The sequence below is a fragment of the Anoplolepis gracilipes genome, unplaced genomic scaffold (genome assembly GCF_047496725.1).
Source record: "Anoplolepis gracilipes unplaced genomic scaffold, ASM4749672v1 Contig19, whole genome shotgun sequence".
Taxonomy (NCBI): domain Eukaryota; kingdom Metazoa; phylum Arthropoda; class Insecta; order Hymenoptera; family Formicidae; genus Anoplolepis; species Anoplolepis gracilipes.
Genome location: NW_027328667.1, coordinates 1,518,129 through 1,534,167, shown reverse-complemented (window position 1 = coordinate 1,534,167; position 16,039 = coordinate 1,518,129). Strand labels below are relative to the sequence as shown.

Here is a 16,039-nt window from a genome sequence, read left to right as displayed (position 1 = left end):
GGTAAAATTGAGGAAGACGTCGCTTTGGAGAGACATTTTAAGCCAATCACTGAACCTCTAAAACAAATTGTTGAAAATACCATCGATGTAGAATCTGATGTATCGAAAGTGGAGTCGTTTGATATACCCAGAGAAGAACAAGAGAGCATAAAGCAGAAACGATCAAACATTTCACTGACTTATGAAAAAAAATCAAATGGGGGACAAAAACGATCAAACGATTCATTGATAACTTCTACACCAAATCAATCAAAGTGAATGAAACAATCGACTCCGATAAAAGCTGTACAACAACCTCAAATAATCTCGTCTCCTTCCGTTGAAGAAATTTTTGAGACCACACCCGAAGCGGTTGTGACGTTGGTTCAACGTCAATTACAAACATCCGAGGGTCAGAATATATTGCAAGAACATCTTGGTCCGCTCGGACAAAGATATATCGGAGCAATTTTGGGCCAAGATGTAAATAACGAGATGGATTACGTATACGGTGTTAAATTTTCCGACGAAGGAATGATGCTCGGCGATAAACATTTTGAAGTGGATAAGAATGATAATATAATCATCAATGGAGTAAAATATGGGGGGGCCGCCGGGTCTTTACGAATTAATTTTCAAGAGAATTCCCGACGATGCTGTATATACAGAGAACGATATGTATAAATATAAAAGTATATTACTGGCGACAAACGTGCATAGACGTGATAGCAGTGTGCGTAATCCAATATTAGGTAACAAAGGATACAAATATAAATATATAATCGCTTCATTATTTCCTATCAAAAGAAAAATTGGAAAAGGTATAAACCTACCACGCACTATGACACTGAGTGAGAATAAAATTGAATACGTGCATTGGAACGATCCTAATGAATTGGTAGATCGTTTGCGGTTGCTGAAAGCTTCGTGTCGAGCAGGTAACAATGCCCATGGCAATGAAATCATGTCAATTATCGAAAAGCTTCGCGAGGCAGGTCTTGTAAATTAAACATGTTGACGATACTAGTCATTCTGTCAAAACATTTCGTATTGAAATGCCAATTAATAAATTTGGAGTATCGCTCGGTACGTCGAATAATGTATACTATGAATGGAACGGATTACTAAGAACGTATGTGCGAGATAACGCTCTTTGTCTGACTAGCGCCGGCTTTGACGCAAGGTTGCGCAAGACGTGTAGCGCAACCGGAAGATGATAACGATGCTGCTAACAAACGGTACGTTGAAACGAGTGTTGAACTTTTGAGGAATAGACAGAAAGAAATTGAGGAAACAATTATTGCGCTCGAAACGCACGTGCAAACGCTTCAGATAATGATGCATAAAATGTAGAAAATGCTTCAGACACGTGTGCAAACTACATCCGACTCAGGAAAAGATATATAAAGAATTATACATGAACTTTTACATTATTATGAAATATGCCGCGATCAAACATGCAAGAAAAGAAAAACAACTCTGAAAAGTGACAGCTCGTGGAAGAATTGCACGCTCCGGCGAGAAGAAATTTTCCGCGTAGACACGTCATAGTACGCGGATATGATGATCTATGGCAAGCAGACGTAGTTGAGATGCGTCCTTATGCACGAGTCAACAAAGGTTTCAATTACATACTCACTGTTATCGATGTGCTGAGCAAGTATGCGTGGGCCATACCGCGCAAAAGTAAGAGTGAAAACGAAATGTCTGAAACGATTGCGAAACTAATTCGAGATGGTGGAAGATGTCCGAAAAATTTTCAAACAGACAAAGGAAAGGAATTTTACAACGCAAATGTGCAAAAACTCATGAAGAAACATAACATTAATTATTATTCAACGTATTCCATCATGAAAGCCTCGATCGTGGAACGATTCAACCGCACTTTAAGGAACAATATGTAGAAATTGTTTACGCTAAATGGTAATTACAAGTGAATCGACGCTTTATCCCAACTTGTTGCAGAATATAACGCGCGAAAACATCGCACTATCAATATGAGACCTATCGATGTCACTCCAACAATCGCTGATAGACTTTTAAATACAGTATACAACAATGTAAAAATTGCTGCTCCAGCGAGATTCAAAGTAGGTGATTCGATACGTGTGAGTAAATTCAAGACCATTTTTGATAAAGGTTACACACCAAATTGGTCGACCGAAGTGTTTAAAATTGTCAAAATACAGAATACTAATCCCGCGACATATCTACTCGAAGATTCGCATGGAAATCCAGTAGCCGGAGGATTCTACGAATACGAACTACATAACGTTGCTAACCTCGACGTGCATCTCGTGTAAAAGGTGATACGTAAAAAAGGAGATGAAGTTTTTGTGAAATGGCTGGGACTTGATAAATCGCACAACTCTTGAATACATAAAAATAATTTATTATAAACATATAACATAATAAAAATATACATAAATTTACATGAGTGAATATATATATATATATATAATTTATATTTACAATAAATAAATACAATTATTTACAATGGTACTTTATAATGTCCCCACGATAACGTATCAGTAGTTGTAGGTACGATATACCGCTTGTCGTCGTACGGACTTAGAGCAATTTTTGTTTCGCGACTGGTGTATACCTCGTGCAAGTTTTGATCTTATACACGATTGACTACGCATCATTTCAATCTCTTCGTTCAAACAACGCGTGTAATCGTCAAACGTTATCGTTCTCGCGACAACGTTACTCTTGACGCTTTTTATCTTTTTCGTATCCTTCTTACCATCCACGCGCAACGCATACATTTTTGCTCTAAGCCCGACAAATTCAGTCATTATGGTACCGTTGTTTTCATCCTTCATTAGACCTAACCTTTTTATTCACGAGCGGTATACCGTACGCATTGTCTATCGCATAGTCGCTCGTATCAAATCTGCTGATATCGCGTTTCATATTCTCGTACACATCGTCGCACTCAATGTGATATATAAGACTATTCGTGTCAGTGTACATGACTTTGCATCTCTCCCGATACATTGGTACCATATAATCATGGTGAAATTCGTACAAACATGTCTTGGATATATCGAGAATACACATACCCACGTAAATTGGTTTGTAGAATTTCACCTCGAGTTTACGTAATTCCACAGCGATTAGATTTTCCGAAAAAACGCTCCTGCTATAAAAATTTGGTTTTGCAATTAATGTCTCTACGCCGTACCTTCCATCCCATTTTGTTAAAAGTTTAACATCTACGCGATTGCGTACATTTTCCATCGTTTTGCCAAACACGGCATTATTCATTAGTTTGTACAAATTTTTTTCAAATTCATTTTTCGCCAGTGTTCTAAATTTTGTGTTGAGTTCTATATATATACGGAGTCACTTATCGTATAAGGTTGCGAGAAGCTTGTCCTCGCGCTTGCTGGGTGGTTTGTCGCGTGTCAGACAAAACGGTAGGTCAATGTGAATCGTGAAGATGTTGCGGATACAGGCTACATCCTCGAGGTCGACTTCGAGGATGTAGCCTGTAGACGAATCGAGCACGATCGATGATACATCAAAATTGGAAACATTATCGACCCACTGAAAATCGGCATAGGGTAATGGTTGACACATTGCCCATCCGTATAAATTATTAACATTGAAATACATCAAGTACGTTGATGGTTTCGATGAGTCATACGATTACATGTACTTGTTATTAGCACGCGCGTACCTGTTGGAACATTGACTCAGACCATCGCGTATACTTCGTTCGATAAACATAACCATGTCAATGTCTGTGAGTAATTCAAATATAATTTTCGTATGCTTTAACATGGCGTCCCACGTGTAGCCGGGAAGAAGTATTGTTATAGTGGGAATTCTAAGCCATGGGGCTCCGAGGGGGGTGCGGGGGTATCTGGGAAGCGCGAGGGATCTGGTGTTATGGAAAGGAGGGGGGGGGTAAAGGGTCCTACATACGTTCGAAAGTAGATGTTTATCTTTGTGGTTAATTTTATAGTCGGGGGCATTTTAGAAGTCATAAAACTGTTTTTTTTTCTAATTTTATGATCATTTTATGACTATTAAGATATTATGGAAAAAGAGATTTTAATCGCGAGAGTGACCCGGAAGACTGTTTAAATGAGTAAGTAATGCCGTTAGTGCGTGAAGACTTACGAAATATAACCGAACGACAGGAAATGTGTAATATCATATTTTATTATGAAGTGAAAAAGTACGACGACGAAGCAAATAGTGAGAAATTTTGTTCTGGATGTTTTATTGAAGTTCAAGATTCATATACACAAGGTAAAATTGTGTATAAACATGAAACTGGACAATATATTCATCACAGTTGGAACTCGTGCAAAAACTGTGGACATTCACTGTGCTAAATAATAGCATGTAGTGTGTGCCGTTTTTGTGCGCAGCAATAAACTTTTTGTAGACATTTGCTAGGACTAAGTGCTGTGAAAAATGGTGACCGAAAAACTATTGAATGCGGTGGTGCAGTTTCAACGAAATCGCGAACTTGGCATAAAAAATTCTTCAACCGTGATCTCCAAACTACAAACTTATATATGGACTAATGAAAACAATAGACTAAGGGGAAAGCCTTGCGAGAATTGTTGTTTACCAGACGGAAATCGGCAAGCATATCCTGAGCAATTGCAAGAAATCCATCGGGAAATCCGTCAACATATCGATAACATATTGCATCTACAACATGTCATCGATAATGATCCAGATTCTGATACTGATTCTGATCAGTAATTGTAAGTAATCCTTGATGTGTAAGTATTCTTTTTCAACTTTTTGACTATGTTCGTCTAATAACATCTATCGGAGTAGGTTCACACAACTAAGACAATGGCGTTTTACATTTATACTCATAACACATTAGTAAATATTCTCGTATTAATTTATAAATTTTTATATTTGTGATTTAATTTTTGCTGATGAAGACTCAAAGATTGAGCTCGAAACGCACGCATCCAAATAATTATATTATTGAATTGTAATTTCTTATTAACATTTGTCGGTTTAATATCTTCGTATGAGTAGAGTTACGTAAATGCGATATAAAGATTCTCTTAACATTTGTAATTTTTGATATGAGGATTGATTTGCGTTATGATAATGCGATATAGAACACCGCTAATAGTAATTTTATTATTGAAGATTATGCGACATATGTAATAATTATTATCATTTTTGATATCTATAATATACCTTATTATTGTGTTTTAATTATTATATGATTGTTTGATTAAGACCTAACTCGTTTAACACGACTTAATTTTTGCTCTCTATTGCCGTTTTTAACTTATTTAATAATTTATATTTAAGAGAGCACTGACTTTATTATTATTTATTGTTTTATTTTATTTTTTTTCAAATTATGAAAATATTAATAAATTTTTTTTTCTGTTATGCAGGAGCCCTACCTGGACGCCACTACCACCGCCCGGTCATCCCCTCCAGCACTTTGCAGCAGCAGTCGCCGTCGTGCCGTACCGCTCGACCATCGTCATGCAATCTTTTATATATTTTTTTTATCTTTTTTTTTATTTTTAAATTCACACACACATACACAGATTTTTGTAAATAAATACACACAAACTTTTTAAATAAAAAAATTATGTTAAACACATATAATTGCTTGCTTGCGCTTCCTTCATCTATCCCATCCTTCTTCCTTCATATATTAGATATAATTAGATATAAAAACTTAATATTTAATATAAAGAAAATTATAAAAAGAAAAAAAAAGAAAAAAAAATTATAAAAAGAAAAAAAAGAAAAAAAGAAAAAAAAATTATAAAAAGAAAAAAATAAGAAAAAAAGGAAAAAAAATTATAAAAAGAAAAAAAAAGAAAAAAAGAAAAAAAAATTCTCTGCGTTCTCGCTCTCCTTTGCTTCACGTTATCTCTTTCTTTTCTAGCGTTTACTCTCTCGCTCTCCTTCGCCTCGCGCTACCTCTTTCTTTCCTAGCGCTTACTCTCTCGCTCTCCTTCGCCTCGCTCTCTCACGATCCCTAAACCTTACGTTATTTCTAATGTAGCGCTATCTTTTTCTTTCCTAGCGCTTACTCTCTCGCTCTCCTTCGCCTCGCACAATCTAACTTTTAGGTGTTGGCTCTCTCTCTCTCTCTTTCACGATCCCTTCGTTGGAGCTGGCATAAAGTTTAGAATAGAAATTTTTGGTTGACGCTGCGACGAACAGGTCGGGCCGTTTTTAAAGGTGCAAAAACGCATGATTGATTTATAGCCGGGGACTCCATAAAATTCACGTTAGCTTTTATTTTTTTTTTTTATTAGTTGTGAAGAGTAGGCATTCGTACTAGCTCTTATGCCTTGCTCACCCCCTACCCTTTTTACCGAGACGTTACCTAGCTCTCGCTGGAGCTGGCATAAAGTATCTGACTGTTGACGAGTGAGCGTATTTTGTTAAAATAAAAAAAAATGTCGCAAATTGTTGCGTTCATGCATGCGATGTTTGAGACGGGATTCCGCCACCTACGGCTTCCGGAATGGATCGACCGTCGCCGGTACCATCGCCGCCGCTCACTTCGAAGAGCGCGAAATTTGGCCCGCGCCCCATTCCAGGCGCTACTATAGGTCCTGTTTGGAAATGTAAGTAGTTTTTATTATTATTTTTATACGCTTTTTTTTATTTATAATATATTTATAATATATTTGTTTTTTTTAATAGATTTTCGAAATAGATGCTGATCCGATCCCTGGATATATAAGCATAGCGCACATGGAGAATGTGCGCTGGGTGCGGGTCAATCGAAGGGAGGCCGAAGAATGGCAGGATTTATGGCATGATCGCTTCGGTGCCCGGGAAATAGTGCACATACAGGGGGACATATTTGACCTCCGCAGCTTATTCGGAGAGGAGCCCCTCGTATTGTAAGTATCTCTTTATAATATGGTCAAATTTTAAATATATTTTAAAATACTAATAAAAATGTTCCTTTTTCTGTTTCAGAGATGCTGCGCCTTCTCCTTCCCTTCCCTGATTTTAACTTTATTTTTATCCACACACACACACACACACACACACGTACGCACGCACGCACGCACGCACACACAGATTTTTTGTAAATAAATACACACACACTTTTTAAATAAAAAAATTATGTTAAACACATATAATTGCTTGCTTGCGCTTCCTTCATCTATCCCATCCTTCTTTTTTCATATATTATATATAATTAGATATAATAACTTAATATTTAATATAAAAAAAATTCTCTGCGTTCTCGCTCTCCTGCGCCTTGCGTTATCTCTTTCTTTCCTAGCGTTTACTCTCTCGTTCTCCTTCGCCTCGCGCTATCTTTCTTTCCTAGCGCTTACTCTCTCGCGGTCCCTAGCTTCGCATTCTCCCTTCTCAGCATGACGTCATCCCCCGCAACGAGCTACGTTTGAGAACTGGGACTGTTTACGGGTAGGAGGAAGCACGGATGGGAAATGCGTGCGAATAAATTATATCATGATTTAAATTTAAAAAAAAACTTTATTCTTCTCTTTTATATTTTTTTTTTTTTATTACATATTGTGACTAAAAACTTAATTCAAAAATCATTATCATGCGCACGTTTAAAGATTCGAGACTTATAAGTTTAGTATCGTTAATCGTATGAACTCGCACTGTTAGCGGTCCAACGCTTATAAAATTATAGGTATCTTTAGAGTCCTTTCGCAGTAAATCGTGAATATTGCGATGTTGCTCGTAGAGATAATACCAGTTCCTTTCCTTGATGATCTCCTATGACAATTTCCACGTAACTCGGTGGACCCACGTTGATACCAATTTCAAGGAATTTGAATTCCGTGGTTGTCAATGCGTATCGTCTACTTAGTATACGAATCGCACGACGCTTCAACGAAATGCTGTAGAAAAATAAAAAAGAAATTAGTTTAAAAACAATTTGTGAAAAATAGAAAGAAGTTAAACAAAAACTTACTTGTCACATTTGTTCTCAAACGATGGAGTTTCATAACGACTCGATACGTAATTATTCACGCTTCTGCTGGGGCCGCCACTGCTTCTTTCGACGTAGTAGATATTTCCAGATTTCAAAAGTGAACTACTTTCACGAACGGTTAACGCAACACTGATCGTATGAAAAATCAAATATACGTGACATCCGGTTTTTTCAAAGTAGTGGGGGGAAATTAGTGGTAAATGTGGTGGGAAATTCTAGAATACTTCAGTGCTCTGAAATTTTTAGGAGAAGGGAGAGACGATACTCGAATAAAAAGAATTCTTAAATGACTCGTGAGGGAGGGAGGGAATGAGAAGGGGGAATAAGAGATAAAACATATTAGTGTTTAAATATTTTATTTTTCCAAATCTTGCAATTCTTTCTAGCGTTGCGACCACCAGTTAAATATTTTGAATACATTTTGTAATGCGCAATTCTTAACATGTTTTCCACATCGCATAGTATTTTTAACATTTAGATTATTTAAAGATTCGATATCGTCGTAATCAGCATCCAAGGTCTCGATAATTAAATTTTCTCTCGCATCGTCGCCGAGCATATTAGCAAGTCATTCTCGTTTCTGACATCCTTTAACGTATACGATACACTGCATTTTATCTTCTTCTTCTTCAACTACAGCTGTTGTAATCAACCGTTTCGCCATGCTGTACGCAACGATTCCATCCTCCCATTGTAGTCCATGATGATTCGCCATCAACCATGAAGTTTGACACTTTTCGGATTTTGTAAGGAGATGCCATGGTATAGGACTCCGAAAAATGTAGTGTGCGAGAACAGTTCCTCTTCTCAGCATTGCCACCTCCTTTGCGATGAATTTATTCGAAACGACAAATCCTTGCAGATCGACAAACGTTGATACAGACATGATGAGATCTCTTTTCGTCAGTTAAGAAGAATGACAACCATCTCGTAACACTTGGATTTATATCCTGCTTCCCCTCTCTTTCTAAATTATTGTCGCTAACACTTAGGTAATTTTGCGCACAACGTTGGTCAATGGGTTGTACTGGATCACGCGATCGTGTATGATGAGACAGTACGCAGTCGTATTATTAGACACATTCTCCTTACACTCAAATTCCAATCGCACATCCACGGTTGCACTCTTGACCGATTCGTTTTGTTGAGAACAATCGATGATCACAAACGGACCGTAATGTAGAAACAGTGAGACGGTGAGACTCGGTTCGAGGTACTCGTATCCGTAATAGTTTTTGCAGAAACGCGCGTACGTGTCGTACAGAATCGACCATCTATTTTTATCGAAATCCAGATTCATGTCGTTGTACGGATAACATTCCGAGTTCAGATAGAGTTTCACGTTTGTTAATTTACAGTCGTCGAATTTACTCGCATCCTCGGACATAACATTCTTCCGGCCTGTCTGCAGAGCAAAGATAACGTATCGTGGTTTCTCCAGCTGAGTCGCGGTTTTAATGGCCCATGAATGCTTGGTTGTATGCTGCAACAGCGGAAACTTGTACAGATCCCACGAGCGAAAACCCATGCTGAGATAGCGTCTACTTTCCAGAGCGCGCAGCATAGACAGCTTTTTAATTTCACTCAACAACACATGTGGCATTCGCCATTGTATCTTGAATATGTTGAGCACAGGCTTCAGCGTCGAAGCTTCAAGCAGACAATTGTTGTCATTGCGCGATCGTATTAAGATCAACTCGTGACGAGCATTAATTACTATGCGTCTGTAATCCTCGCAAAATCCCAATAACATGTAGAGCGGTACGCAAAAATTAAAGTGTCCATTCACAATAGTTGGCTCACTCCAGCCAGCATTTCTCATAATCACGCTTCTATCGGATGATATTGTTACATAGTTTTTAAGCATACTTGTTATTCCCACGTTTCTATTCCGATTAATCTCCACACCATCGAGTTTGTATCGAATCTCGTCAAACATGAATGCAACGCAATTATTTTGCAGTACCACATCGGAACCGGCAGTTGGTTGCTTTATCTTCAATTCTCCCTCGATGTATAAGAAACTCTCGTACGGCAATGTATACAGATCCTGTTGTTGTATGGGTATTCTTATCTCATCACTGTGTCCGAACGTTGTGTTGGCGAATGGGTTGTAGGAGTGAGTCTCAATCTTGACAATGCGATCGTCAAAGACTAGCTCGTCCGCGATGTTGAGAATGTCAGTCATCGCGCAAATGTTTCGCACCACGAATCCCAAAGATTGTAAAAACGCAACATTTGATGCGTTCAATTTCTTTTTCTTAGTGCCGGCTGATTGGATATTAGCAAATGTCGATGTTGTTGTCGCTAGCGTCGTAAAGATTGTGTTGTCTCTCACGTTTTTCGATCCGTTCAACACGAACATCACACGATAATTTTGCCGCCGCCGTACATACAATCTAATGGTGATCTCTTCTCCTCGAAAATCAAGTAATCGTCCTTCCTGGTCGACAACGTGTAACGTTAAATCCGTAATGCACCGCACGATGATCGGTAGGTAAATGATGTGCGCCGGTGTTTCTGATATCTTATATCCTGGTGGTACTCTCGGTGAAAATTCATGTATCGTATGAACGAGTTTGCCGTTGTTGTACGCACCCGCGGTCACATTACATTCGACGCGGATAATGTTCACGTTGATAATGTTAATCGGCACGTCCGACTCGTACCATTTTCGCGGCTGCAGTATACGGTTCGAGAATCCTAGCAGCGATCCAATATTGTTAGGCTTGCTAAAATTTAATCTGTAGGCACATTTGATCTCGCTCCTGATCGTATTGTAATTAGCGCGGAGCACTATAGGCCATTCTCCAGCCTCAAAGTCATCATCGTCGTCAGTGTGTTTTTTATCACCATTACGAACTGTGTGTTGCGAACGTTTTCGTGAAATTGTATGTTTCAAAAATTCATGTATCGCTTGCAGCTCGTACGATCCCTCGGGAATCGTAATTTCCGCATCGTCTTTGTCAAAGTAAAATTTATTATTCGAGGAATTCACGTTCGATATCGTGTGATAACTCTCAAAATTTGCTAGATCAAGCTCGTATTCACCGTCGCTTAAATCTACGTTGGGAAAGTAGTTTGCCGCGAGAACGCTGCTCTTTCCAGTCAGCGTGAATGTCATAGACATGTTGACCAAACTGTTTAACGAATACTAAGTTAAATAGCGCAATGTATGTCTTTAAATTCGCGTGCATCGACCGTTCGGAAAAACTGCAAGCACAATTGTCCGCAGATGCTTTGATTATAAGTTTGATAGGATGTGTGATTATATTCTATTTTTGTCACATTTAAATATCGCATCAATTCATTTGGCGGTCGAAGATTGCCAAAACTGTCAAAATATATAGCTCGATTCCCCCTCTTTGCATACGCTACCCAGTGAGTACCCGAGCCTTTAGCGTTATCCAAATTTATGATGCCGCTCTCGTTTCGATATATATCACCGATCGGTAATGAGTTACGCATAAAAACACCTCTAAAATATGGAATGTGCATACGTTTTGCTCGTTGCAGCAATTTTATGTTGGTAGTTACGCCCTCTGACATTTTTAGCGTCTCTTTGACGTTTTTTTTCTTCTTTCTCATTGAGACTCCTCGTCCGTATTTGTATGGCGCGAGATACAATCTGCGACCTTCCATGGCACGATTGTGACGTAGCATCTCTTGAAATTGACGTTGTGTAGCTTTTCCATCGTTCACCATCTTTGCTACACCAGTCGCTCCACCAATTAGAGATCCAAGAGCGCCCAACACCGGTAGAATTGGTAATACACCCCCGCGTTTCGCTACCGGAAGTATTCGTTTTTTCACCGTCTTTTTCTTCGTTTTCGTCTTTAGACCCATACCGAACTTCGTTTTGGTTTTCATCGCAGTCCAGACGGCTGTGGCTGCGGTTCTCTCACCGAGAGACGAATCTTTTGCAGTGATGCAAGTTTGCGCCTTTTTGTGCGAGTATCCTATCCACCGCGTGTCTTTCGACAAGATCGTTACTCCGAAAGTACGCTATATCGTGTTCACGACACGTCGCGTCCAATGGGTTGATACCTCGATCACCTCTAGCCAATCGTTTTTCTAACCGCGTGCCCGGACCGCAAAACTGGTATCCAGGAATATGCAATTCGATAGGAAGTGCGTTTATCATACGATTTAATAGACCTCTATCTATTTGCGTTAACATTTATGACAAGTTTATCGCACGATTTAATAGACCTCTACTTATTTGCGTCGACATTCACGACAATCTTTTATCATCGGCGCTGGACCGTCAATTTGCGTTTGTTGCCACGGTCGATTGTAATGTTCGAAACAGTGATAATAAGTCTGAACCTCTGAATCCGCCTTTATGTATTCCGGAAGTTTGTCCCACACGTAGTGGACGTGATTACCACACATTCGCAATAAAACTGCTTTAGATACAAACTGTAGCTGTTCGGCACTCAAATCAAGAATATCGTAAGGACTTGATAGCAGGTCAAACATTTCTTCGTTACTGAGCACTTTGTAGTTCCGCGCAGCTATAAATAGACAGGCGTGCGATCCGAATCGGAAGTGGGAAAATGAAATTCGTGCGACAACCTTTCGTGATACGCGTGACAAATTACGACGCCAGATTACGCTCAATGAGGGACAATAGAGATGCGTAGACATGGTACGATGCTGCCGAATACTATACGCGCAATCGTTTGCGGCCCCTCGAATTGCGGTAAAACTAACGTGTTGATTAGTTTGATAGAAAGTCCGCTTTGAAAATGTGTACGTGTATTCAAAGTCACTGCAACAGCCAAAATATCGATATCTGGAGAATTTGTTAACGTCGATTGATGAAATCGGCTATTTTACATTTTCCAATAACAGTGACGTCATTCCACCGAGCGAAGCACGTCCAAACTTGATTTTCGTTTTCGATGACGTGGCGTACGACAAACAAAATACAATAAGAGAATATTTCTCAATGGGACGCCACTCGAACGTCGACTGCTTCTATCTCTACCAGACATACGCGAGAATACCGAAACATCTTTTACGCGACAACGCGAACCTGCTAATCTTGTTTAAACAGGATAGCACCAACTTGAAACACGTGTACAACGATCACGGGAATACCGACATGTCATACGAGGATTTCAGTGAGTTATGTCGTACTTGTTGGCAGCAAAAGTATGGATTTCTCGTGATAGACAAGGATAGCTTGCTTACAAACGGGCGATACAGAAACGGATTTAACGTGTTTGCAATACCACAAAACGATTAGTCGTTGCCTACATTCTGTCGTAAGCGGTGAAACGCGAGCGTTCAACACTCTCTATCGATATGGCTGGGAGCAATAATATTCGCGAGCGTGAAAAGATGGCAAAGGAGATTGCGAAAACGAGCGAATCGATCCGCAAGAAACATCGCGCTTTGAAGACCGGTAACATCGATGACGATATCGCAGTCAAGACCCATTTTAAATCTATTATCGAGCTGCTGCAAAAGATTGTCGACAACTCGTTCGCGATGAAAAATAAGTCGGAGAGTAGCGCAAAGATTAAAATCTTACCCATCAAGCGATACAAGGAAGATAAGAAGGAAGAGGCTAAAGATGCGGAGGTAGAGGAAGAGGAAGAGGAAGAGGAAAATGTGACACCGAAAAAAAGGAAACGATCGGACGTTTTACTGTATGAACCGTCGATAGCCTCTACGCCGTTAACCGCACCAACAAGCGTAAACGAAGATGTTTTCGAAACCTCGGGCAACATGCTCGAATCATCGTTTGTTCGAAACAAGTTACAAACGCCGGAAGGTCAAGAAACGTTGCGGGAGTACTTTGGACCACTTGAGCAAAAGTACATAAGCGCTTTGCTCAGTGGCGACAAAAATCACGAAATTGATCATGTGTATGGAGTCTATTTTGACAAAAAGAATGAAATGCGACTCGGCAATAAACGATTTAACATCAACAAAGATGACTCTATTATCATAGACGACGTGCGGTAGATTGGAACGCCAGGATTGTACGAGTTGATCTTCAAGAGAATTCCCGATCACGAACTTTACACGAGGGGGAACGATTTGGAAAAATACAAGAGCGTATTATTGGTGACGCGCATAGACGCGATTATGATGCGCAGGGTCATTTGAAGGGTAACAGGGGATATAAGTACATATATATAATTGCACCGTTGATATCGCTCGAATCGAAAAATACAAAATCTGGAGGGGAGATATCTATGTCTCGCGCTATGACGCTAACCAACAATATGATTGATTACGTGCACTGGGACGACCCCAACGAACTAGTGGATCGGCTACGATTGCTCAACGCTTCGCGCCAAGCTGGTCACAACGCTCACGACAACGAGATCCAGTCGATCATCGAGGAACTTCGCGAAGCAGGAATTATTATAAATTAAATGGTGTCTCAACAAAACTAATCAGTCGATCAGCGTTGCGTGACACTTTACGAAGCATCAGAAAAAAATGCCTATCAACAAATTTGGATTATTCGCTCCAAGAAATGATGCAACCGGCATAAACGGTTCTTGGGATAGATTGGTAAAAAGTTATGCGCACGAAAACGCTTTGTGTCGCGTCGTTACAGACTTCGATGCAAGGTCACGTAAGATTCGCCGTGTAGCGCAACCAGAGGCTGACACCGATGCCGTCAACAAACTACGTGGAGTCCTGCGTTAAAAGATTAATGAATCGACAGAAAGAATTAGACGAGAAGCTAATTTCGCTTGAGAAGGACGTGCGAGCAATACAGATTGTGCTAAATGAACTTCAACGCCCGGCTAACGCTAACGCAGAAACAGCTATCAACCTAAATGAGTATTAGTGAACGGGTTAGGAGCGGCTATCAAACGGTTATCGATCAGCTACGAAGGATTATCGAACGGCTGCGAACAATTATCGAACAGCTACGAAGAATTATCGAACTGCTATCTAACTACAATGAGTGGCAGTGGCAGTGGCAGTGAACGACCTAGCAGCAGCAGCTGCAACAGCTTTGAACGAGGCTATCAGCATCTCAAGCAGGGCTGCGAACGAGGCTACAAACATGTTCTTAACAGCTACACTCAAGGTTACAAACAACTCAAGAACTCCTGCAATCGGTCAAAAGACGTCTGTGAACGAGGCTACGAACGGGTCAGAAGCGGCTATGAACGAGTCAAAAACGACTGCGAAAGGGTCAAGAACGATTTTCGAATGGGTGAAGGACGGCGGTGAACAACGCAAGAACGGCTACGAACAGGTCAAGAACAGGTCAAGAACAGGTTAGAACAGGTCAAGAACAGGTCAAGAACGGCTACGAACAGGTCAAGAACAGGTCAAAACAGGTCAAGAACGACTATTAAAGGACGATGAACGAAAATGAGTGAAAAAAAAGCGAACAACAACGGTCATCGAGAAAAACTGACAAAGCAAAGAATCAACATAGTTTGGAGAGACGACAGTTGGTGAACGAACTACACGCGCCGGCGAGAAAAAATTTTCCCCGAAGACACGTCATAGTGCGGGGATACGATGATCTGTGGCAAGTCGACATCGTCCGTATTCTCATTTCAAAGGTTACCACTACATAGTCATCGTCATCGATGTGTTGAGCAAGTATGCATGGGCTGTACCACTCAAGAGTAAAGGTGGAAGCGAGACGTCTGATGCAATCGCCAAAATAATTCGAGATAGCAAGAGATGCCCGAAAAACATGCAAACTGATAACGGGAAAGAATTTTACAATATCGATGTGCAACGGCTTATACGGAAACATAACATTAATCACTATTCACATATTCGGTATTGAAGGCGTCTGTCGAGCGATTCAATCGCACGCTGAAGAACGACATGTGAAAGATGTTTACGCTGAACGGAACTTACAAGTGGATTGACGCGCTATCCCGACTCGTTGCAGAATATAACGCGCGAAAACATCGCACTATCAATATGAGACCTATCGATGTTACTCCCACGATCGCTGATAGACTTTTAAATACGGTATACAACAGTATAAAAATTGCTGCTCCTGCAAAGTTTAAAGTAGGTGACCTGGTACGCGTTAGTAAATACAAAAAACTTTTCGAAAAGAGTTACACACCAAATTGGACAACCGAGGTGTTTAAGATT

At 39.9% G+C, this 16,039-nt stretch overlaps 1 pseudogene; it reads left to right on the top strand.

Moving 5' to 3' along the window:
- The first annotated feature begins 258 nt into the window (after positions 1-258).
- LOC140675594 (uncharacterized) lies at positions 259-2,282 on the top strand (annotated as a pseudogene).
- Positions 2,283-16,039: the final 13,757 nt, after the last annotated feature.